Source organism: Panthera onca, chromosome B4 (genome assembly GCF_046562875.1).
Source record: "Panthera onca isolate mPanOnc1 chromosome B4, mPanOnc1 haplotype 2, whole genome shotgun sequence".
In the NCBI taxonomy this organism is placed as follows: domain Eukaryota; kingdom Metazoa; phylum Chordata; class Mammalia; order Carnivora; family Felidae; genus Panthera; species Panthera onca.
The window spans coordinates 35,499,627-35,524,795 of NC_138345.1; the positions used below are offsets into that span (position 1 = coordinate 35,499,627).

Here is a 25,169-nt window from a genome sequence, read left to right on the forward strand (position 1 = left end):
CCAGGATGTGACTGGTGACAGATTGTTGTTCATGTTAGGGATAGTCTGTGACACTGAGGCCAATGGGAGTCATTACGATACAAACACTCAGATGAAACCTAAAACCGTAAGATATTCCATACAGAGAGGGACTGGGGTTTGGGGCCACAGGAATCTCCCCCAGGGGTGGCCCAAAGTGTGCCCTCCATCTCCAGGTACCAGGACACCAGCAGTCTGTGCTCCTCACTCACATCTATGTCAGTCCTGCACAGCCCTCACAGCAGGGGTGGAGCATTTGTCTTTGAGGAGGAAATTGACACTAGGACCAAGGAGGAACCACCAAGAGGCAAAGATCATGTTCAAGAGTAAAGTTTTACGAAAACGAATCATTCCGTAACAGATAATAATATTTATTTAGCACCTCTATGGGCCATGATCCCTTAAACCTTTTGTGTGCAATAACTCAAAGGCTCCTTACAACCACCCTCCAAAGCCTGGGCAACTATCAGCCCCGCATTGTTGGTGAAGACACAGAGCAGTAAGTGACAGAGTCAGGATTTCCAGCTAGACAACTTAGGGCCAGAAGCCAAGTTCTTAACTGCTGTGCTGCCTCAGATGCAGAACTGTACCTGCAGCGAAGCCTCGCCTCCTGGTGATCCCATCCAGGAAGGCAGAGCAGAGAGATGCCTCCATTGGCCAAGATGACCCTGTCTAGGCTACTGTTAGGAAGTTTTGCTACAGTTTTGGTTCCCAACCATGACTGCCTACTGAGAGAGCATAAACAGCTTGGGCCTGGGACCCACTTCAGAGGTGCTGATTTAATCAGTTGGGGGTGCAACCTGGGTAAAGGAATTTGTAATGGTGACTCCGTTTTGCATTCGGAAACTTTGCTCTGGGGTAAGGGGAAGCAGGAGAGGAAAAGAGGTAGACACTCAAGCAGACTTATTTTGAAACTTTATTCCCATAGAAAATAAGGGTGGAAATAAAAAGAAACTCATTCTTCAATCCTCTTCTGCCCAAAGAAAGATATGAGACAAGGAAGGAGGGATAGCAGATAGGAAATCATTGTCTTCCAAATGGTTGAGCCTGGAGAACTCAGATCAACCCCACATTCGCCATTCTACCCATCTGTGTGCTAAGGAACCTGGGCCACCATTTAGCCAGTTCAAGCTCACATGGACACCAGAAACCTCAGTGAAGGGAAAGCATGGATAAGCTCCAGAGTTTCCCCATACTGAGACCACAGTGATGAGAAAGAATCCAGGTTGGACCCCTAAGAGAGTCAAGAGGTGTCTGACCCTTTGGATATTCCAAGTTTGATGATGAGGAGGTCTGCCTGGTAGGTGGCCCAGGAATGGCCATGGGTAGTTACGCAGCAGTGTCTCTAGATCCCTATGCGACAACAGAACAAAATCTAATTAACAACTCATGCTAGGAGACCTATGAAAAGGTCTGAGCTTCTCTGTCCATCCTTAATCAGAAATAAATTGCACGTGTGGAGGCTTGTCTTGCCTTCCAGCAGCCAGCACACCCCTGTGGATTCTTGCCTGACACAGGGAACAGAAAAGAAGGTCAAAGAGGTCAGGACAAAGCTTGCCTCTGTTTTGAAACCTAAATTCATGGGCCATGTCCCAACCTGCTAGTGGTCCTCTTGCTGGCTACTTAACTCACCTGTGGTATAAAAGTTCACATTTGATCCTTTCTGCCTCAGCTACTCTGAGTTCAACTTCACTGAGTTCATGCTCCTGGTGCCTAGACCTACAGGTTGGCTTGTCCATAGCTTCAGAACTGTGGAGCATAGCCTTATACCTGCCGAGGCTCTGCTGCCCATCAGATCTCTGGCTGCCTGCTCTGACCCCTCCCAGGCAGCTCTGCCCTGCTGTGGCCCATGCCTGTCCTCTGGAAAGATTAGCACAAATAATCCCATCAATGAGACAGACACAACCTCACAAGCACCTAAAGAAACAGGACACAGGCCCCTGCATGCAGACAAAAGGTCAACACCAGGGCACACCTGAGAACCATGGAGAAGGACCAGAGCAGTACAGCTAACCAATGTGAGATCAAGAACAGGAGGATGCTGCTTTCCTCACCACAGCCCAAATAAAGACTGAACCCGTAAAATTTGGCTCAAAAAATACGTTTTTGGCAAAATAATCTATGAAGTTGTTGGTTATGAGAGTAAGGAAATTAAAACAAAACAAAACAAAAACTATGTTGGGCAAGATTTTATCTTGACAATGTTCCTTTACCTGATGTAAAATGTGATGAAATTGACTGTAATTGATTCCAAGGAAGGATGCCAGAGATTCTTCAGCATTAGATCCAACCTTAAAATAGGAATTATTGGGCCTCATTAGTATAGTGATGTTATTTTTTAAATTTCCTTCTCTCTAGTTCAGATGTCCATCCTTACAGACAAGGAACTCACCTGGTTAACAGAACACCTCAATATCATGAAATGACATCTGCATTATGGCTTGTTGCCAAGACCGAGTGGGCCACATGCTAGCTGGTTCCCCTTTCAGGCTGGGAGTGTGTGACAAAAAGCTGGCAGAGCTGGCATTGATGAAAAGGGAGCCTCTCCATGGCCATATGGGTTGTGTACAGAACCTAGGTATCATCCAGAGGCTGAACTGTCCAGCCTCTGAGGTTTCTTCCTTCTTCACAGAATAGCTGCCAGCCTGGTCCTCAGAGTTCACAAATACCTGGGCATAAGCATGTATCTAAATGGCAGGAAGGGGTGCCTCACAGATATACTCTAGATAAAATAGCAGGTGGGTGAGCTTTGTCTGCTCTTGGGCTCCTGTCTTGAGAAACTAGGGATATGTTGGTAGTAAGAAAGGGAACCATAGTGCAGTCCCTTATCGATGATGGAGGTTTGGAGTGGAAAGGAAAAGAGAAACAGTAAAACAGAAAACTGTGTTACAATCAGTTAGCCTCAGTTCAGGGGGATGATGGGAGACAAAAGGGAGCATGGAATCCTTTAACTGAAATGCGATATAAAAGTCATAAAAAGGAAATGTAGCACTGATACATGCTACAATGTGGATGAACCTTTAAAGCGCTGTGCCAAGTAAGGTAAGCCAGATATAAAAGCTCACATATTGAATGATTCCATTTATCTGAAAAATCCAGAATAGGTAAATCTATAAGGACAAGAAGTAGGTTAGTGGTTGACAGCGTCTGGGAGGAGACAGGAATGGGGAGTGACGGCTCAACAGGTACAGAGTTTCCTTTGGAAGTGATGAAAATGTTTGGTGTCTAGATAGACATGATGGTGGCTCAGCATCGTGAATGTATGTAATGCCCCTGAGTAGTACACTGTAAACTGGTTCATTTTATGTCAAGTGAATTTTACCTCAATAAAAACAATTTTTGCGGGGGGGGGGGGGGGGTTATGCCTGGATGGCTCAGTCGGTTGGGCACCCGACTTCGGCTCAGGTTATGATCTTGCAGTTCACGAGTTCGAGCCCTGCGCCAGCCTCTGTGCTGACAGCTCAGAGCCTGGAGCCTGCTTCCAACTCTGTATCTCCCTCTCTCTCTGCCCCACCCTGCTTGTGCTCTCTCTCTCTTTCAGGAATAAATAAACATTAAAAAAATTTTAACTGCAACATAAACATATTGACGCAAAGAATAAGAAGTAGTTTTAGGATAGACTGCAGGCTCCCCAGGATTGTGTCAGATGTCACAATTTGGAAAATCCCAGAAGACTGAGCAAGTCATTTCTGATCGTGGGGCCTCAGCTCTCACTCAGCTATCTGTAACGTAAGACAAGCTTCCAGTTCAAATAGCATATGATCCTATCACTGCTCCTGCCATGTGATAAAGTCTTTAACAAATGTTAGGGGACACATACCCACAAATGTGGTCATCCTCAGCACCAAATGTAATAGGATTTACAGGTTACAACGCATCCAAGGGAAAGTTACAGAAATCCCAGTATTCAAAGAGCTTAAGATACAAACTTTCAAATAAAAGCTAATGTTTATTGAGTATTTACTACCTGTCACACACTGTTGGCAGTGCTTGTATACCACTGACTTATTTTATCATCGTAACAGCTGTTTTCCAGCCGAGGAAGCAGGGCGCAAGGAAAGTTCAGTAGCTTATGCGAGGTCATACAGCTAAGGGTGGAGAAGAGATTTGAGCCCCAACAGTCCAAATCCAGTGCCCTCATGTTTAACCTCTGTGCTCTCCAGCCTCTCTATAGGCAGAATCTATTTTCTTTTTGGTTCTAGCTTAGCTCTAAGGTTGGTGCTATTAGATTCATGCTGGTTCTGGCTACACTGAGGAATCTAATAGTCATTAGGAAAAGTAAAGAGCCCTGGACTGGTAGACAAGAGATCAATGTTTTAGATCCATCTTGGTCATTGGTATTGTGACTGTGAGCAGATTTTACAACCTCTCTGGCCCTCAGTATCTTCTTCTATTAAAACTGAGAAGTTGGACTAGAGCAATTGTTTTCCAATTATTTAAGCAGCAGAACTCATTCTTAGAATTAAACTTACTTGGAAGGCCAACATATAAAGTATATAAAAGTGTGGAGCTGTTCTGGATGAAAGTGGCATAGGAAGAACAATAGAATCTCTTTCTACATCCCAGGCAGTTCCTGAGACACTTTCTTGGAACCCCTGTGACTCTGTGGAACATAGTTTGAGACCCACTTAAATAGAAATTCGTGAAGCTCTTTTGAAAATAAAACCTAAAAATTTTAATTTCAAATACTGCATCCTTAGGCATTATTTAATGCTGTGGGGAAACTTGGAATATTCTAGCCACTTCACTCGAAGGTATTTATTTGAATTGATGACCTTGTACAGAGTTGGTGAAGATTTCAGGTAAGAAGTGCAAGTGGAATCCCTCCAAGGATGCAATCCCAGATCAAAATGAAAATGTTCAAAACCCAAGCCTTCCAAAGAGCTCTCTGCATCCCTTTTAACTAACTGCTAAATGTTACTAACCCAACAGATCCCCTCCCAGGAGACAAGCTGTTCAGTTCTGGATCTGTGTGTTTTGTCTAAATAGCCTAAAATTATTAAGCTGGATCATTTATTAGAATTTTATGTCATTCAACGCAACCCCACTTCATTCTTTCTAAAACTTGATACTGATATCTTGCTGGATCCCTGCAATTAAACTTGGTCAATGAATAATTGGACAAGAAATGCCAGGAAGAGTAAGAGTCTCTTATAGTCACTCTGGAAAGATCAACTGACAGAGACCTCCAGGGAAGGGAACTTCATGCTCAAGTCAGCCCCTCTCACTCCACAGGCATTTATAAATTCAAGTTTGCTGCAGTGCTTGAAAGAGGTTATACAACTGTTATGACGCAATGTTCAAGGCAGACAGCTACCCATAACTCAGAGGCCAAGACAAACAGGAATATATTAATAGCAGCCATAACATAAAGATAATTCATTTTCAGTATCTGGGAGCTAAGGGGATCCGCAGATAAACTGTTAAGCATTTAGGCATTAAAGCAGAGGAGCTTAACAAATAGGGAGAAAAAAACAGGAGGGAGATGGAGAGAAGAAAGATTGATCTCCTTTGGAAACAATGCAGCATCTGAACCAATTAAGTTAAAAACAATTATGTGGTTATGGGCAACACCAGACAAAAAAGAAAAGACATTTTCCTAAATCCCCTTGCTCTGCCATTTGGGTGGCATATACCACCCAAGGGACAAAGCCTTTCTTAGTACTAGTAGAGAGATTATACCAGGAAACATTTTCCTTTTCTTAACTCCCCTCACCCCCAACATCGTGGTTCAGATTGCTGGCTTGATGCAAGTAAACAAACAAACAAAAAACCCCTCACTGTTTGAATTTAATAAAACATCATAAGTACCTTTCTTTGGGGAATGGCTGGAAAGAATTAGAGGACTATTTCTCTACTTTTTTTTTTTTTTTAACTCATGAAACCTGAAGTAAAAGAAACATTTTGCAGTTTTAGGCTTGTTTGTTTGTTTGTTTGTTTTGTAACATGGCAGGGAATGCATTTTGATTATGTACTCCCAGAATGTACACTGTGAACTCCCCAAAATGTCACAAAGGCTACTTAATAAGAAAATAGTCTGACCACCAAATAGGCTGGTCATCATCATCACACCATCTTGTACTCAGGCAGTAAACTCACATGAATTGTTGATAATCAATTAAAAAAATAATGATATCAATGTTTAAATCTGAGGTGTTAACATCAAAACTCAAATATTCACAAAAGTATACTTGTACACAGTGTTTAAAAATTTTTTTAAGTTTATTTGAGAGAGACAGAGACAGCATGAGTGGGGGAGGGGCAGAGAGAGAGAGGGAGACAGAGAATCCCAAGCGGGCTCCACACTGCCAGTGCAGAGCCTGACACAGGGCTTGAACCCATGAAACCGTGGGACCATGACACGAGCTGAAACCAAGAGTTGGACGCCTAACCAATTGAGCCACCCAGGTGTCCCATACAGTGTTTAAAACTCAGTTGATATTTTATCATATATGGGGTAAGACATGGCCTTTTGCAGAGGAGTGAAGGCTTCTGGCGCCTACAGCTTCCTCCACATACAGTGAGTCAATCTCATGCCTCCCGGATGTGCTCCCTTCATTCATTCCTAGCCTCTCCCCACCCCATCTTGCTAGTGCCATCTTCCAGCAGGAATGTGTATCAAACTGATCCACCTGTCTCTGGTCTTACTCCCTACCCCAATCAATCTATTTTTCACACTGAAGTCAACATCATCATTCTAATATATAGATGTGATCACACCATGCCCCTCCTTAAGAGTTTTCAGGTCCGCATTCACTACAAGATCACCCAAAAACTTTAGCAGAGCCTATAAGTACTTCACCATCTTGCCCACCTCACCTTTTCAGCATTTTCACCTGCTCATCTCTCCTTTCCCCACCCAAACACATGCAGACCTCCAACCCCCACCTCCCTCAAACCGTGGAACATAGACATTAACACTCTTGTCTCCCTCCGTCAGCAACTTCCCATCTTTTCCATCTGATAGGTCATTAAAAATGTCAGCTCTTTCATGAGACTTTCCAACATTCCCAGGCAATTGATTTTCTTATTTTTCAAAGCATTCACACATATGTCTACCAGTAGAATAATTATTTGCTCTGTTGCTGTTTCTAGTAACTGCCCTCCCTCCTCAGTTATCTAAGGCAGGTGCTAGGAGGGAAATTGTTTGTCTTTGCATACCCAGTGCTTAGCACAGTACCTAGCACAGAGCAGGCCCTAGTAAATGACTGATAAATACAGGAACAAAAGAATTCAAGTGTTTACAACCTGAGAAAAGATGACAAAAACATGTGAGTTTAAGTACTTAACAATATAGATCAATGATAGTTCAAGTCAACGAATATAAGAAATATGAGGTAAAATCAGCAAGTGTCAAAAAAATTCAGAGGCTGGCATTTTGTGGGAGGGCTTCTCCAAGAAGAGGTATTGGAGTCTTCAATGGACAAAGAGAACTTGAATCAGAATACAGAATACAGAACTACACTCCAAGAGGATGGAATGTGAGAGAAAAAAGAAGAACAGGAAGGCTCAGCCTTGTTTGGAGGCTAAAAATAAAGCAATCCAAGAACGATTTTAGAGGCTTTGAGTAAACTGGTGGGTAACAAAAAAATGCCTGCCCCTCCATTGTGCAGAGCATACAGAGCTAGGATGGGAAAAGCATACTGTCACATTCACTTCTAGAGTCCCTGTGTACCCCACAATGTCCCTTGTTGTTTGCCTATCAGATGTTGGCCTGGGGATGGGGGGATCACACACACTGCCCCTGCTCTGCTGAGACACCACTGCCTGGTATCAGCATTTACAGGTGTTGCATGGAACACGGAACTACAGAACATGTTTCCGTATGGCCAGAGATCATTTTTCCACCCTGACTCTAAGTAGGAAGTAACTTTTCCTTCCAAAAGGGGCCTCCTCCCCTTCCCTACAGAGATCCCACAGAGATGCAGAGAATTCAGTTTAGAAAAACTGGAAGCTACAGCATTTTGTTGGGGGTATTAGGAGGAAGCTAAGCCTGCCTTCCATAGAAACCAGTGCCCAGAGACTACACTTTGACAAGTCCATAAATGAAGCCTAAGAGCTAGAAGTTGACATTCTAGCACAGTCCAAACAAGAACACTGTGGGGTATTCTGAGGAGACCTATACTGAGCCAGTACAGAGATTGTATCCATGGCCACACGGCCTGAAGATTTACACTAACTCCTCAGAGGAGGATGGATTGTTGATGCCATAACCTGCTTTAGTCTTCATAATTCATCACATATAAGTTCATATACTAAATGTATGTAGAGATCTTCTGACAGGTCAAGGGTGCAGATGCTCCCAACAGAACTTTTGTTCATCTTAATCAAATCCTAAGATAAAAACCACATGTCAGAGACTGCTACTTATCTGCCAATATCCATTGGCAAGTGTCCCACATGGCTGCCTAGAATAAATATTTCATTCCCCTCTTCCAACAGACTGAGTTCTGGTTGATAGGCTAGGAAGGAATGCGATGGCTGCAGCTTACTTTCAGTCCTCTTCTTTCATCCTGTTACCGGTACAGTGACTATGCCTGGAAGCCATCTTGGGCCATGCATGTGAAGGCAACAGCCTAGGTGTGGAGGTTAACTTAACAAGATAGAAGGGACCTGGGTGTCTGACACTGGGAAGCACTGGCTTGCTCAAAAGAGAATTAAATGTCTGCCTCCATTTAATTCACTGTTATTTTGGGCTTCTTTTACAGCAGCCAAATCTGTATCCCATCTAAGGATGTCATATGCAAATATATGGCCCAGGTGGATCCTGCCTGACAGAGCCAAGACTCCATGGCCCTAAGTGGAAAGTGTGGAAAGTCTAGAAAGCAACCCCCTATGGGATTTTCTAATAATAAGCCTGTTTGCCTGTACATATCACTCTGATGTTGTACTCACAGTGCAGTGAATAAAAAGACATCAGAAAATACCTCTTCATTGATCAAAAGCCTATGTACTTTGAGCCAAGAGAAGAAAACTCAAGCTAAAAATCTGTCCATTCCCAAATTACAAAGCCTTATAAAAGTCCTGGGCTGGATATGAAAAGCAGGATTTGGCAATTACTTACTTAACCCCCTCACTTAATTAGGACAGGTAAAACTAGTCGGAAACCCAGCTCTCCTAACTCTCAATCCAGTGCTCTCAATACCTTCCTGCCACTTTGAAAGAATTCAGTCTAAAGGAAGACTAATGAGCAGTGAAATATCATATCAGGCAACTGATGTTATAAAGAAGGTATTGGAAGGATGTGTGTTATTACATGTTGTTTGTCCTTTTTCTTAATTGGCAGCCATAGGCTGAGTCACATTTACTTAGACAGGCACATTTTTGTTCAACTGGATATGCTAAGACAAATGAAGGGAGATATTCAAGGAGCGCTGACATGACCTCTTCCAGCTGACTTTTCCTGGAACAGTTACTGAAAGATCCTGCTGCAGCTCCAGATCTCACCTCTGTCGACTCTTGTGATGTCCACCTTCCTGGCATTTACAGCAGTCTGCGGAAGTAATGAGGAGAGCCAAGAGCTCCCATGTTAGCCAAAAGGAGGAAGCTCTCACTCAGCAGGTGGAAGTCTCTCCCGGGGAAATCCTGGAGGCTTGTTGTTCCTGTCAACTATTATAATGTGCCCATAAATTTCATCTGACAGAAAACACGATGTCAAAGGAGTAGAAAGTAACAAAACCAAAAATGTAAAAGCATCCTTGCCAGAACTCGGCCCATCCTCTGTGCACAGCATTGAAGATACAAGGAAAGAAGCCATCCACACGTCCTGTGCCCAGACCACTGCAGCTGCCCTCTGGGGCTTTCCAGGGCAGTGAATCAGGAGCCACAGAATGGGGAGTGGGTTCTACAGGTCATTCCAAAACATATTAACCTTCACAACTACAGGACACTAGATGCACCACACTGCCAAAAAAAGGTAGTTTCTTTGTTAGCTTGATTTTTTCATTGGTAGGCCAAGAACCAGTTAATTTTCAGGGCTCACTATAAAATGATAATGCAGGGCTCCCTGTTCCCAATACATTAGAAATTTTAAGATAAGGACAGCAGAGCATTAAACCAAGCTCAGAGCCCTTCTAAGTGGGACTGTGCAAGTTACATATCCCTGGATAGATTCTACCTTCCGTAACATTCTCTCTTTTTTTTATATATATAATACTTTTTTTTAACGTTTATTTATTTTTGAGACAGAGAGAGACAGAGCATGAAGGGGGGAGGGGCAGAGAGAGAAGGAGACACAGAATCGGAAGCAGGCTCCAGGCTCTGAGCCATCAGCCCAGAGCCTGACGCGGGGCTGGAACTCACGGACCGCGAGATCGTGACCTGAGCTGAAGTCAGACGCTTAACCGACTGCGCCACCCAGGTGCCCCCATAACATTCTCTTTTTATACCAGGCAGATTGGTTTATTTATTGGGTATTCTAGTTCTGTATCCAAGCTGTCTGTATGCAAACCCCAACTCCTCTGTCTATAAGCTGGGTGACCCTGAGCAAGTTATTTAAGCTCTCTGAGCCTCAGCTTCCTCAGCTATAAGACAGAAATAATCACCTAGGAAATGACACATATAAAGCTCCTGACATATAAACACCCACTCAACTATTATCAACTATTACTATTATTATTATTATTATTACCTAGGAGGATGTCAGTTGATTGAGAAGTGTTCTGAATGATAATCAGTGATTAGGGAATATTTGTGAACTCCATATCTAGGAATAATTTTACTACTGGGAAAAAATAGTCAATGTGTGGATATTTCTGTATTTATCCTAGGAACTATTCTGAGACTTGTTGTATATGGCACTAAAAAGTCAGTTCCTGGCCACTGAGGAGAAGTTACTGGTTGGCATATATAGGTTTCACACAAGGAAAAACTTTCTAATACACCATCTGTTGACACTGCCTAATGAGTTCTCCATCTTCAAGGGCATTCAAGGAGGCTTAACAACCATCTTGTCAAGACGCAGAGCAAATTTATGTATTAGGCAGATGGCATTCAAGTTCTCTTCCATTCCTGAGATGCTGTAGATTCAGTGTAGTTTCAGAGTTTCTATTCTGTAACTACAATGTCTAATTTTATTCCCTCCATGGCCTTCCACCAAATCAGCCCTTCTGTCTTCCCTTCTTTCCCCTTCAACCATTTCATTCCAGCCAAGTGTACTTATAGACTCGGGAAGCTTACAGCATCTAGAATTTTTCTCCTTCTTCTCTACTGTATCTGTCTTAAGGAGTCTACCTTCTCCCATCCCCCAGTGCCTTCTATTTTTATTCTTTCATTCTGAAGTTAACTCCATGTAAATCGACTTCAGGAAACCTATCCTGATTAATGATTTGGGAAGGAAGGTACCAGGAAGTAAAGGTGCAGAGCACAGATTTGGAGAACAAATGGTCCTAGGCACCCCATCCAGCTCTCCCAACTACTGTGAGTGACTCTGAGCAACTTATTTAATATTCCTGATCCGTGTTAATTTATCTAAAAAGTCTGGATAATATTAGTACCCATCTCACAGAGTTATTCTAAAATTTAAATGATGTAATGCATGTAAATGCTTAGCATGGTATCTGGCATACAGAGATTCCTCAGTGAAAGTTTGCAATTATTTTTATTGATGTCCATTAAAGGGCTTTTGCTGATAGGATTCTGTTCCTGCCTTTCCTTCAGCTTCCAAGAGAAGTGTGTGTGTGTGTGTGTGTGTGTGTGTGTGTGTGTGTGAGAGAGAGAGAGGGGGCGGGTAGGGAGAGAGAGAGAGAAGATCTCTGAAAGAATCGTATACCTTTAATGTTTGTCTTTAACCCTATTTTAAAGATTGCCCACCATGTTCATGCCACAATCCTGAATAGTAAGAAACATAAGAAATTTAACAAATGGTTTCTCCCTACACAAAGTTAAGGAACATGAGAAATCAACAGAAACATAAAACCATCTATCATTGATATTTTAAGGATACCATTAGGTAGTAAATATTAAATATGTGCAGTTACGTACTTCATATTAAGTAATATTTAACATATTATGGGCACTGAAAACTGAATCAGTCTGTGAGCAAATCAAACAGCGCTATAGTTAATAGTACTCTGTCACAAAAATAACATGTTCCATTAGAGGCCATCTGGATTCTACTTCCCATCCTTAAGCATCTCAACCTCTGCTTTTCCCCTTCCTCCTTCCTCCCTACCAAACCATCCATTCTGCACTATTCTGGGGCAGTTAAAGACTCATGCAGCTTAGAGCCCAAGTAACAACTCAGGGAGCCACCCAGTTTGACTTCTACCTTTTTCCCTCCAATAGCCTCCACAGAAATCAGGAATCCCATCTCTCAGTGGAGAGTGATAAATTTTACCCCCTCATCAGACAATGTTTAAAGGAGGGTTAATTTTTTTTTTTTTAATTAGGACTTGGGACTGATGCTTTAGCTGGTTTCAGTTTATTTGCATGTTTGTAAGAGAGCTGGATTGGGAAAGAAAACCCAGCATGATGATAAGGGAAAAGCTCCATCTTTTGTTTTACCATTATAGTTTTATTCACATGTAAATTTGAGTACTTGTTTTTAAAATCAGATGTGTCCTGTATTAAGTCAAGTTCTCTGTCCCTACCGGGTATTGGTCAAACTGAACTGATTTTCTTCTCAAATTAGTTGAGTCATGCTTGTTAAGATAGAGAGAGACCAGATTAGCTCTGTAAAATCAGCTACTGTCTTGTGCAATGCCCAAGCTTGGCTATATCTCAGTTGATGGATGAAGAGTTTGTCCACACCCTTGAATTTCGTCTTTCCACACTCCTTCACTTTTACCCCAGTTATTTCTCAGCATTCCACCTTCCCTTCCATTCTGCCTATCACAGCTATGAGTGGTGCACAGGAGCAGCTTGCACCAGCTGATGAGAGAAGATTGTTAAATTTTCAGAAGTTTTGTGAACCAATTGTTAAACATAGCAGGTATCAAATATGTAAGCTTACACTTAAATGAGTTACATCAAAAACAAAGGGAAGAAACAGTCAAAATCTTATCACTTCCTAACTGCTTTACTACATTTTGCCATTATCTTTGTTCTTGGACTTACTTAGGTCTGTTGAATTTGTATGGTGGAAAACCATAGGCTACTGAGCATTTCTTTCCTACTCCACATTCGACGTTTGTGTTGCTATGTGAAATCAAGTCTTAGTGGGAATATCTATAGCAGAGAAATCAGCAAATGCTACATATCGGCCCTTGATGTGTTGTTTTGTTCACTGTTTAGACCAAGGGTCTGCAAACTCTGGCCAGTGGCTTGATTTTGTATGACTCTTGAGCACAGAATGACTTTTTATACTTTAGAAGTCTAACAAATATTCAGAACCTCACTTTGGTTGAGACATTAATACTGTGTTGTGTCAGTTTAGAAGGCAACCAAAGTTCTTTCTGATTTGTTGTGCTACGCCTTCCAGCCAAGATGCAAGCCTCCAGCCAGCTCTTCTTGCTTTCTTCTACCTCCTTCCTGAGAATGATGAGTCTGGCATTAGACTCAACTGGCAAAGAAATGTGATACAGCACAAGGCAAATGAACCCAATCATCTCACCACCAGAGTCACATTAGCTCCACAGACCCAACAACAGTAAAAATACGTTTTGATTATAAGCAGCATTGGATAAGGCCAAAAAAAAAAATCTTCACATCACATAAGTGGATATTTGGCAATTATCCAAGTAATTGGATCAATGTAAGTAACCAGACCACTCCTCTCCTCTCCCTCCAAAAAGTCTATTTGGGAGTGTAATTATCTATTTTGCCAAAATTAACTGGATAATTAAAAAATCTGTATCCTTTTTTTTTTAAAGGGTGAAAACTTATCTCTGTATGATTCTGAAATCCATAAATGCTTGAGAGTTCTTGAAGGAGCAGCCTTCATTTAAAGACCAACCTATGAAGTAGCAACTGAATTCTTTAGATGTTTACCAAGATGGCAGTTCAATTTCAAAGCTGAAAACCAGCAAAAGCAAAACATTTCCATTGCCCTGACTCCTTTTCTTTTCCCCGGTGTGCCCAGGGTTTTGATACCATCACTCTCTGACCATACTAGTCCAGTTTAGGCCTTCAGTGTCATCTTTTTCTCCTAATGGGTTACCCTGTCTCCAGACCTATCTATTTTCTACATTGCAGCCAGAAGTATCATTCTGGAAATCAGATGTCACTTCTCTCTTAAACTTCAGCCTGTTGACTAGAGAATAATCTCCAGTCCCAAAGTCCAAGCCACATCCAGAAGCCTCCTAAGCATCTAGCTCCAGTCTACCTACAGTTGTATCCTTGATGAGCAGGAAGCTCATACATCAGTGATTCCCAAACTTTAATATACATTAAAATCATCTGGGAGCTTTTAAAAATCCTGATGCCCAGGTCACACCCCTATCAATTAAGTCAGAATGTCTTGGGCTGAAGCTAGCATCTGGCACCTTAAATAATACCAAAACTATAATAGTATTTTTGTCACCCAGATTGCCTACAGGACTAGAAATTGTTCTTAGAACTTTTACATATTTGGGGTGCCTGGGTGGCTCAGTTGGTGAAGCATCTGACTCTTGATTTCAGCTCAGATCATGATCTCACAGTCATGAGATCAAGCCTCATGTACAACTCTGTGCTGGGTGTGGAGCCTGCTTGGGATTCTCTCTCTCCCTCTCCCTCTGCTCCTCCCCCATGTGCACACTTGAATGTATTCTCTCTCAAAATAAATAAGTAAACTTAAAAAAAAGAACTTTTACTTATTTATTTTTATAAATCTATTGACATAGTAAATACAGTGTACAGTAATTTGCTTTAGTGCAAACTCTAAACTGCTGGAAAGCAGGATCTGTTTTTAATTTTTTGTCATATTGACAATATTTAGATAGTATTCGGCAACCAAATAACACAACAAACATTTGTCAAATCAAAGAAAAAATGAATGAACAAATAAATCAATAAATTATAGCAAGCAAGAGACACTAAACAGAATGAAATGTAAAAAGCTTAAAATAAGGTGTACTTGGGTGGCTCAGTTGGTTAAGCATCCAGCTCTTGATTTCAGCTCAGGTCATGATCTCACAGTTCATGGGATCAAGTTCGTTCCAAGCTAGAGCCTGTTTGGGATTCTTTTTCCCTCTCTCTCTGCCCCTCCCCTGCTCATTTGCTCTCTCTCTCTCTCAAAAATAAATAGACAACCTCATGAAGATAAAAAGCTTCTGCACAGCAAAGGAAACAATCAACAAAACTAAAAGGCAACCAACGGAATGGGAAAAGATATTTGAAAATGACATATCGGACAAAGGGCTAGTATCCAAAATCTATAAAGAGCTCACCAAACTCCACACCCAAAAAACAAATAACCCAGTGAAGAAATGGGCAGAAAACATGAATAGACACTTCTCTAAAGAAGACATCCAGATGGCCAACAGGCACATGAAAAGATGCTCAACATCGCTCCTCATCAGGGAAATACAAATCAAAACCACACTCAGATATCACCTCACGCCAGTCAGAGTGGCCAAAATGAACAAATCAGGAGACTATAGATGCTGGAGAGGATGTGGAGAAACGGGAACCCTCTTGCACTGTTGGTGGGAATGCAAACTGGTATAGCCACTCTGGAAAACAGTGTGGAGGTTCCTCAAAAAATTAAAAATAGACCTACCCTATGACCCAGCAGTAGCTCTGCTAGGAATTTACCCAAGGGATACAGGACTACTGATGCATAGGGGCACTTGTACCCCAATGTTTATAGCAGCACTCTCAACAATAGCCAAATTGTGGAAAAAGCCTAAATGTCCATCAACTGATGAATGGATAAAGAAATTGTGGTTTATATACACAATGGAGTACTACATGGCAATGAGAAAGAATATGGCCCTTTGTAGCAACGTGGATGGAACTGGAGAGTGTGATGCTAAGTGAAATAAGCCATACAGAGAAAGACAGATACCATATGTTTTCACTCTTATGTGGATCCTGAGAAACTTAACAGAAACCCATGGAGGAGGGGAAGGAAAAAAAAAAGAGGTTAGAGTGGGAGAGAGCCAAAGCATAAGAGACTCTTCAAAACTGAGAACAAACTGAGGGTTGATGGAGGGTGGGAGGGAGGGGAGGGTAGGCGATGGGCATTGAAGAGGGCATCTTTTGCGATGAGCACTGGGTGTTGTATGGAAACCAATTTGACAATAAATTTCATATATTAAAAACAAAGAAATGAAAGAGAGAACCTCACTGTATATCCCAAGTACATTAACAAGATAATAAATTATAAGCAATGCTATGACCATAAATTTAGTAACCTAGTTGAAATGAACCAATTCCTTCAAAGACACAATATCCCAAAACTTATACAAGAAGTAGGCAATTTGAATATCTATTAAAGAAATAAAATCAGTAACTAATAACCTCCCAAAACAGAAAGCACCAGGTCCAGATGTGTCCCTGGCAAAGTCTACCAAACATTTAAAGAAGAAATTAAAGCAATTCTCTACACTTTCTTTCAGAGGGTGGGAGCAGAGGAAATATTTCCTAACTCATTCAATGAGGCCAGCATTACCGAAATACCAAAACCAAAGACAGTATAAGAAAAGTACAGATCAATATCTCTAATGAACATAGTAGATTCAAAATTCCTCAAAAACTATTAAATCAGTGGTTCCCAGGGGTCAGTAGGGAAAGAATAAATAGGCCACACATAGAGGCTTTTTAAGGACAGTTAAAGTACCCTATATGATACCATAATGATGGATGACTGCCATTATACTTTTTTCCAAACTCATAGAATGTACAACACCAAAAGTGAACCACAGTGTAGACTATGAACTTTGGGTACCACTCTGATGAGGGATGTTGACAATGGGAGGCTGTGTGTCTGTGTGTGTGTGCATGTGTGTGTGCGTGGGGAGGGAGTATATGGAAAATCTTTGTACCTTCCCCTTTATTTTATTGTGGTCCTAAAACTACTCTGAAAAGTTAACAATTCAATTAAAAAAAACATAAAAAAAAGAAATGAGTATGTCCCTGTAAGACAAATGGCTGATGGCATTTGTTGCTATCCACGAAATTTAAGCTTTTAAGTGAAAGCTAGGATTTTGAAAAATTTGTATATGTCACTATGAGCTTAATAGCATCCTAATAACTTAAAAATTTTTCTCATGAGATTAATGATATTAGCAAATGAAACTTTTTGATATCGTGTCATGAACTATATCAGTATTTGAGAGACCAGCATAAAAACAGTTAACCAATATTGATTTAGGTAATCAGTACATGATATTACAAAATCATTCATAGGTAAAAGATTCTTGCAAAGTGCAAGGCATTGAATTATAATGTAACAGATTATGAGAAGTTAATTAATATGGTTTCAGATTCCATTTTGCAACTAACTTTAAGGAACTACCCCTTGTCAGTTTTTGGTATATTATCAAAAAGATTGTAGGCAACATTTTGATTCTTTTCATGTCCTTTAACCAAACTGATGTATCACAACAAACTGAATGCAGAGCCCACGTGACAATGTAGCTTTCTTTTGCTAAACCAGATATTAAAGAGATTTGCAAAAAAATACAAAACAATGCCATTCATTGCATTAACTGTATGTTTTGGGAAACAGTTTTTTTCCAATAAAAATATTACTCATGTTAAGAAAATAAATAAATAAATAAATAAATAAATAAATAAATAGACAAATATTAAAGAAAAAGAAGCTTAAAATAAGGAATACTCTTCCCTATTTAAGAAACCAGGCCATTCATGTCATTTTTTATTTATATTTTATTTTTTAATTTTTTTAATGTTTATTTATTCTTGAGAGAGAGAGAGAGAGAGAGAGAGAGAGAGAGAATGAGTGGGGGAGGGGCAGAAAGCGAGGGAGACACAGAATCTGAAGCAGGCTCCGAAGAACCTGTCAGCACAGATCCCAACGGGGGGCTTGAACTCACGAGCTGCAAGATCATGACCTGAGCCCAAGTCGGGTGCTTAACTGAGCCACCCAGGTGCCCCTTCATGTCATTTTTTAATACAGTGAATCATTTTAAAGGATGAAGCAGCCCAATTGCCACTGAATTGATCCCATAGGCCTTAATAAAGGTGGAAAAAGCATTGTCTGGAAATCAGTAGACCCACAGTCTAATCCTGTTCTATCATTGCCATTTTATTTAAAGGCACTTGATACCTTTCAGGTGCTTTACTTGTACTTTCTCATTTAATTCTCAACAACAATGCTACAAAGTAGGATTCATTAGAAACTTCATTTTATAGAAAGAAAACTGAGGTTGACATAGCTGAGCCACATTCAAACCTAGGAAGCTTGTCTTTGGCACACAGGCTGCCATGTCTTTGGCACACAGGCTGCCATGTCTTTGGCCATGCTGCATTCAAACCTAGGAAGCTTGTCTTTGGCACACAGGCTGCCATGTCTTTGGCCATGCTGTCCAGGGACTTTCCAACCTGGCTGCAGTTAGACTTACTTTAAGGAGATTTACCAAGGCCCAATCTGAGAGTTTGATGAACTAGTCTGGGTGAGCCCTGGCCATTGGTACTTCTTTTTAAATGCCTTCCACCAAGGCTTGAGAACTTCTTCTCTAGGCTCTCTCTAAAGTGATGTAACCTTGGAGCATCTGGGTGGCTCAGTCAGTTAAGCATCCAACTTCAGCTCAGGTCATGATCCTGCAGTCCATGAGTTCCAGCCCCCCATTGAGCTCTGTGCTGAAAGGTCAGAGCCTGGAGCCTGCTTTGAATTCTGTGTCTTCCTCCCTCTCTGTCTCTCAGAAATGAATAAACGTTAAAAAAAAAAATTAAACTGATGTAACCTCACAAAAGCCATTCCTCTAGCTTAGCTTTCTTCTACACAAAGAAGAGGCTAAAACTACTTATCTTGGTGACAATTCAAGTTTGAATGCCTAGGAATTATCCCTGTCCCTCGTCTATCCTTAACCTCAGGTATGAGCAAAGAGGAGGCTCCTGATATCTCCATATGTGGACTCCTAGTCAGCCTTCTCTTGGAGTTTTTAGCCCCATTAAAGGGAAATTGGGGCTATGACAAGCCAACACTATAGCTTACTTCATGAAATGCAGTGAAGGAACAAAAGCTGTATAGCTCCCTAGGAAGAATAAGAAGGAATAAATGTAACTCAATAAGTATGCCTTGCTAGCCCTACTTAAAGATGATCACTTAGCACTGGGGAAAGGGACAGAGTACAGAAGAGTCTACTGATTAGTAAACTAGCCCTTTCATAGCTGACAAGGTCTCCTCTGCCCTGCCTCAGGGTGACAAGTGTGAAGAAGTAGAGAATCCAGTCTGCCCCCTTGGGAAGGGAGATCCCAAGGAGAATAAGGGAGGGCTGATCAGGTGAAAACTGTTGGTAGTTCAAGTACATACTATTCATACAGATGAATACCTGGACTAAGACTTGGTAGTCCCTAAGGAGGAAAGGATTGCCTTTGGGAGGGTCTTAGTTAGTCAGCTGTCCTCCAGGACCAGAGGGTATCAAGGTGGCTTTAGGATGATGTCTACGGCCCCACTCAGACAAGTCTCTAGGACTTCTCTAAGACCAAAAAGCTCAAACCACCCAAGAAAACTCATAGTGTAAGAATGACCAGGGCCCAGTCTCTCAATCTTAGGGCCACTCCACCCTGGTCTGAGCCTAAAGAGAAGATATACAACACCTTCATTTTGTTATACTTGGCAATTCATTTAAAGAAACTGAAGCCTTTCTTGAGCCTCCAGCATGTGCTCCCATGGCATCCCAAACCTTTTACATAGCACCGACCACTTGATTGTCATTAGCTGTTTATGTGTCCATCTTCCCAATTAGACTAAACTCTAGGAGGGCATGGCATGCCTGTCTTGCTCACTGTAGTATTCTCAGCTCCCAGTCCGGTGCCAGTTCCATCATAAGAGCTTACCAAATGTTCACTGAGTGAATAAATGATTAAATGTAAAGGATATCTGACAAATGAATACACCAATACTTCCTATCTACTTCACAGGGAAGGAGAGAGACAGAAGCTGCCCTACTTATTACAATAATTCTCCCTGTTTAGACTAATCATGGTTTATTTGGGTTAAATAAACATGCTTGTTTTCCTGACATTTTCTCATTTCCTTATAAAGCCCATATAATTCTTAACAAAAGCAACTAAAACCAAACAATGGATTCAGTGTTTGCTGTTCTTTGAAAATGTATTAACATTAAAGGCCCTCAGAGGAACAACCCTGTAATAAAATGAGTGAGGCTGGCTAGAGTCATGGCCACTGCTCCTAGGAGTCTCCAAAACAGCAGTGAAGGTCAAAGCCCTGCAGAAGGCCGTTTATTACCAACAGGCAATGTAGAAAACACCCTGTCCTTTAATCTTCAAATTACCTCAAGGGAAACAAAAAGCAATGCTATCATTGTTTTTATCCACAGAGGAAGGAGAGCCTTCTTTGGACACTCAAATCCTGATTTTAAAGCCTTATATTTTATGACTACATCAAAATACTTAAAGTGTTTCAAAGAGCTCTTTCAGGAATACTCAGAACAGTTACAAAAATAAGTGTTATTACCCCCCATTACAGACAAGAAAAACTGGTCTTGTTTCTACATGATTTCTCCTATCATCACAGAAATAGGTGAAAACCTATAGATGCTGATCCTCAATCCACAAGGCTAGTACAACTGTCAACTTACCTCTCCTCCAAAGACAGTCAATATAGAGCCTGAAAGAGCTCCAGGTTCCTGCCAGTACATCAAAGTGTAGATCTGTATTTGCATTTTTTATATAGTGCTCCCTGTCCCCAAGTTCCCAAGGACATTATGGAAATAAATTAGGAGACTGGCAATGGCGACAATGATAAAAATTAAGAATCACAACCATCAACAAACTAAAAAGGGGGAGAAGGGGCACCTGGGTGGCTCAGTCGGTCCGACTTCGGCTTGGGTCATGATCTCACGGTTTGTGAGTTCGAGACTCGCGTCAGGCTCTGTGCTGACAGCTCGGAGCCTGGAGCCTGCTTTGGATTCTGTGTCTCCTTTTCTCTCTACCCCTCCCCAACTCACGCTTTCTCTGTCTCTCAAAAAGTAAATAAATGTCAAAAAAATTTTAAGAAAGTAATGGCCAATGACTAAACATTGATCAAGCCCCATCTTTGTACCAAGCGCTTTATATTCTAAGCACTTCGCATGCATTATATGATTTAGTTCTCATGACAGCCTGAAGAGGTAGGCATTATTATTGTTCTTAATTTGTAGATGAAGAAACTGAGGTCCAGAGTTTAACAGAACCCCCAAGGTTATATAGCTAGGAGAAGATGAGGCCAAGATTTAGACCTGGGTCTCTTTGACTCTAAAGCTCATGTTCTTAATCATTACACTATATTTTTTCCAAAAAGAAAGACATTATGCCACTATGACTGAATTAAATTCTCTGTAGTTTAGGGATATTGAAGGAATCCCAAATCCCAGAAAAATCAATCAGTTAAAGTTACTCAGAAATACTTCTGGTCATTAAGGTATCCCCTAAGCACAGGGCCAAAAATATCAGTGATTTAAATGACACTAGAGTAGAAATACAGGTCAAACCCAATTACAGTGGACCTCAAGGGAGCATTCAAGCTCTTATGGTATCCTGGAACTTTATTATATTAAATACTGCTTGCTCCAACTACTAGAGGACTCACACACCCTCCTTCCCTTTCTCTAAAGTCTGGTGCTTGTCCACACATTAAATTTAACCCTTGATTATATATTATGTTTTATTTTTCACCATTTTTCCATGTATGCTTATCTTCATCTCCTCAACTAGATTTTAAGTTCCTTGAGAATAAAAACTAGGCTTCAAACTTTGTCGCCCTTTCTAATTTATTATGTGCTTACAATGTGCACAAACTGGGTGCCTACTGATGTAAGTTACTTATTGGGAAGGGTGCTTGGATGGCTCAGACGGTTAAGCATCTGTCTTTGGGTTTCAGCCCTGGTCATGATTTCATAGTTGGTGGGTTTGAGTCCCACATTGGGCTCCATGCTATCAGCACAGAACGTGCTTGGGGTTCTCTCTCTGCCCCAAAATAAACTTTAAAAAAAATCATTTCAAAAAAACAAATATACCAGGAGTCAGGAAACTTTTTCTGCAAAGGAAACAATAGTAAATATTTTAGGCTTTGCAGGTCATCTGGTTTTTGTTGTAGCCGTTCAATTCCTTTGTTCCAGGGTGAGAACAACCACAGACAATACATTGAACATGACTGTGCCCCAAATAAAACTTTATTTAGGAAACAGAGGGCCAGATTTGGCCTGTGGGCTGTAGTTTGTCAACTCAATAGAGACTACATACAATACGCTTAAGGGTCCAGCCTGGGAAATGTTTTGAAATATCAGCATTTTATCAGCAGATTCTGTACCTCCCCCTCAGGCCTCTAGCCCATTTTTTAGGGTCCTAGCTTCTGACCAAGCCAATTGTTTTTCCAAAGCCTCTTTCCTTGGACGTAAGTTTAGTTCAGCACAATATTTTGCTGTTCATTTTTCCTTTGGGATTCATACATTAGTTTAAAAAGAAAAAAATCAATCACAAAGTGAAGAGCTGACATGGTAGGGTTGCATCAATAATAAGTAATTAGAAAACTCTTTGAATGTATTCCAGCCAAGAGTCCCTGACACTTTTTCTGACTGCTTCCTATAGGCTGCCATGTAAATCATCAAGGTAACTTGAAATCTGTATTTCACCTGAATTAAAAATCTGCAGAGAGAGCTGATCACTCCTGGCAGCAGGCGACCTAACGGGTGGCAAGGATAAACATTCATTCCTCTGAACAATGACTGCTTCCATCTGAGAACAAGAGAGCACAATGAATGAAGACACCTTTCTCTTTCTTGATTAAAACATTCAGCCCTCAGTTTTGATGTAACATTACTAAGTCCTTAATGGGCTGCTATCTTGACCTAATTTCACTGTGCACTAAACAGATTGTTCATTATCGTTTCTGGGATCATCTACAGGTTTGTTGAATGGAGGTGGTTCAACAGACAGTCACGCTATCTAGAGGGGGAAGAATTCTTCTAATTCAATCACCATATTCCACGGAGAAGTTAAGTGACTTGCCTAGAACTGTGGACTCCACCCAAGTCAAATAATTCTAAAGCCATTCCTCTATGGGATTGGTACCACTATGGTGAACCAGCTAGCACCACACACACCTAGGTAATTTGAGAGGTAACTCAGTTTACTATCCTAGTCCTAATGGACAGTCCACTAGGAATCCCCCACATCCCCACTCTGTCCCAGTACAAACTGCTTTATATGAAATTGGCCACATTCAATAACAATTTCCTGAATCACGTGACACAGAGCAGCCTGTGTTTGCAGAGACACAGCAGAGGGTCTATGCAACTTCTATGGTCCCTTCCACCACGCACTCTCAAAACAGGGAGATTTGTCTTTTGCCCTCTCAACTCACCCTTTCCTGAAGCCTTCTTAGCAATCAGGTGTTGAGACTCATGGACATAAGTTATCACAGTGGTTTTTGCATTTTAAGCCTATAATCTCTTTGTGTGGAATTCAAGGCACTTCCTCATGTTTTAGTATGTTCTGAGCATTGAGAAGTAGCTGAATATGTTGTTATTATAGAGGTCCTCTAAGCCCACTAAGCCTGACCCCTGACAATGAGACAAAATGAATAGGTTTAGTAGGACTGGCAGACAGACTCAAGGCAAAGTGAGATTAGAAGAGAATGTGCATGCGTGGTCTCCCCACACCAAAGAGCTCCAATTACCCCATGTCCACTCCAGGTCAGGTTAACAGAGGCTTAATCCTGTCAGTGGCTGGGCCCAGAATGGAGAAATTCTGATCTTTTTTACAGGCTCAAGCAAAGGTTCACCCAACAAGTCCCTTCCTTCCCCACATCTGCCCCTTCTCTTCTGTTCCAAGGCCTTCTGATGGCTGTTTCACATCTTAACTGCTTTGGAATCTCATGGAACACATACCTATATCTCCTATATTATTTCTTCCTCTTTTTGTGAAGTTTCTGATAAGTATGTTTTAGCTCAGATTCTCTATCTTGTAAAAATCCTAGGACTGAACTGTCTGTGGAATTAATGAGCTCCTTGTCACACAAAACTTTGTTGAGATGAACTGAGCATTGACCAGGTAATTGGACAAGAAGGATCCTTCTGGGTTTCTATTATAAATAGTAATAGCAATGAAGAAAATAATACTAATGATAGTACAGTTATAATAATCATAATCATAATAGCTTTTTTCATTTGCAGAACATTTTATAGATTGCAAATCTTTTTCAAGTACTCTTTCTAACTTGATCTCATTTACTCTATAAAATTGGTAGGGTGGATGTTATTTAGGATCCCTAAGTTACAGGTGAGGTCACTTGCTGAAGGTGACTGATAAAAAGAGGTTAAAGTAATTTCCCTTTCCAAAGGGTGCCTGTTCCACTATGTACTGCTGCCTGAAAAAGAAAGGAACCTTGCGCTGAAAACAACTGATAACACAGCTTCAAACCATTCCCTCCACTAGGAGAAAGAGGGCATTCATTAATTCTTTACTTCTATCATCATTTAGTACAAAATTCCTAGCAAAAAGGATGGTTTGCACAGGCAGCACAAGCAGAACATTAGAATTTGTTTAAATCATTTTAGAATCACAAACTCTTAGGGAGTATCCTGCAAACTCCTCTTTCCCCTCCATTCCAACACATTCTACACTAGGACAAATGCAAAACTTAGAGGTTATTTACACAATAAAGAAAAGAGTACTAATAAAGTAGACTGTGTATTTCTGTCTCTAGATTATTATGCCCTAAAAAGTCAATTTATATTTGTTTACAAGTATTCATACATAGCTACAAAACCAAACGTTTTTCAGTTATATCCCTATTTTCAAACAAGTTAAACATATTCTGTTCCTGAAATTACCTTTATGGATTAGGTGGTGAATTCTATCTTAGTCATTGCAATGGTATAAAAATCACAGACCTGGACATTATTTATCATACTACAAACTTGTCTTAAATTGTGGTGTACAAATTTAAATACCAAGTATTAGCACATGTTTTATCTCATAATGACAGTTATAAAATAATCATGAAACCCCAAAGTTACCAATAGATGTTCAAGGTATCATAATGAGGCTTCTGGAAACACAGTGGAAGTATGCCAGCAGTTTGGAAGCCAATGGAAGTT

At 40.9% G+C, this 25,169-nt stretch overlaps 1 long non-coding RNA gene across 2 annotated transcripts; it reads right to left on the reverse strand.

Moving 5' to 3' along the window:
- Nucleotides 1–24,417, reverse strand: LOC144616950 (uncharacterized). 2 transcript variants are annotated; one of them, XR_013556900.2, is made up of 4 exons: nucleotides 23,747–24,417; nucleotides 23,432–23,630; nucleotides 22,701–22,803; nucleotides 1–2,309 (listed from the first exon to the last, which is right to left on the reverse strand). It is a non-coding gene; the product is annotated as an uncharacterized LOC144616950 (long non-coding RNA). The 2 variants fall into 2 exon arrangements; XR_013556899.2 differs by having other exon boundaries at nucleotides 23,432–24,417.
- Between the last annotated feature and the right edge of the window lie 752 nt (nucleotides 24,418–25,169).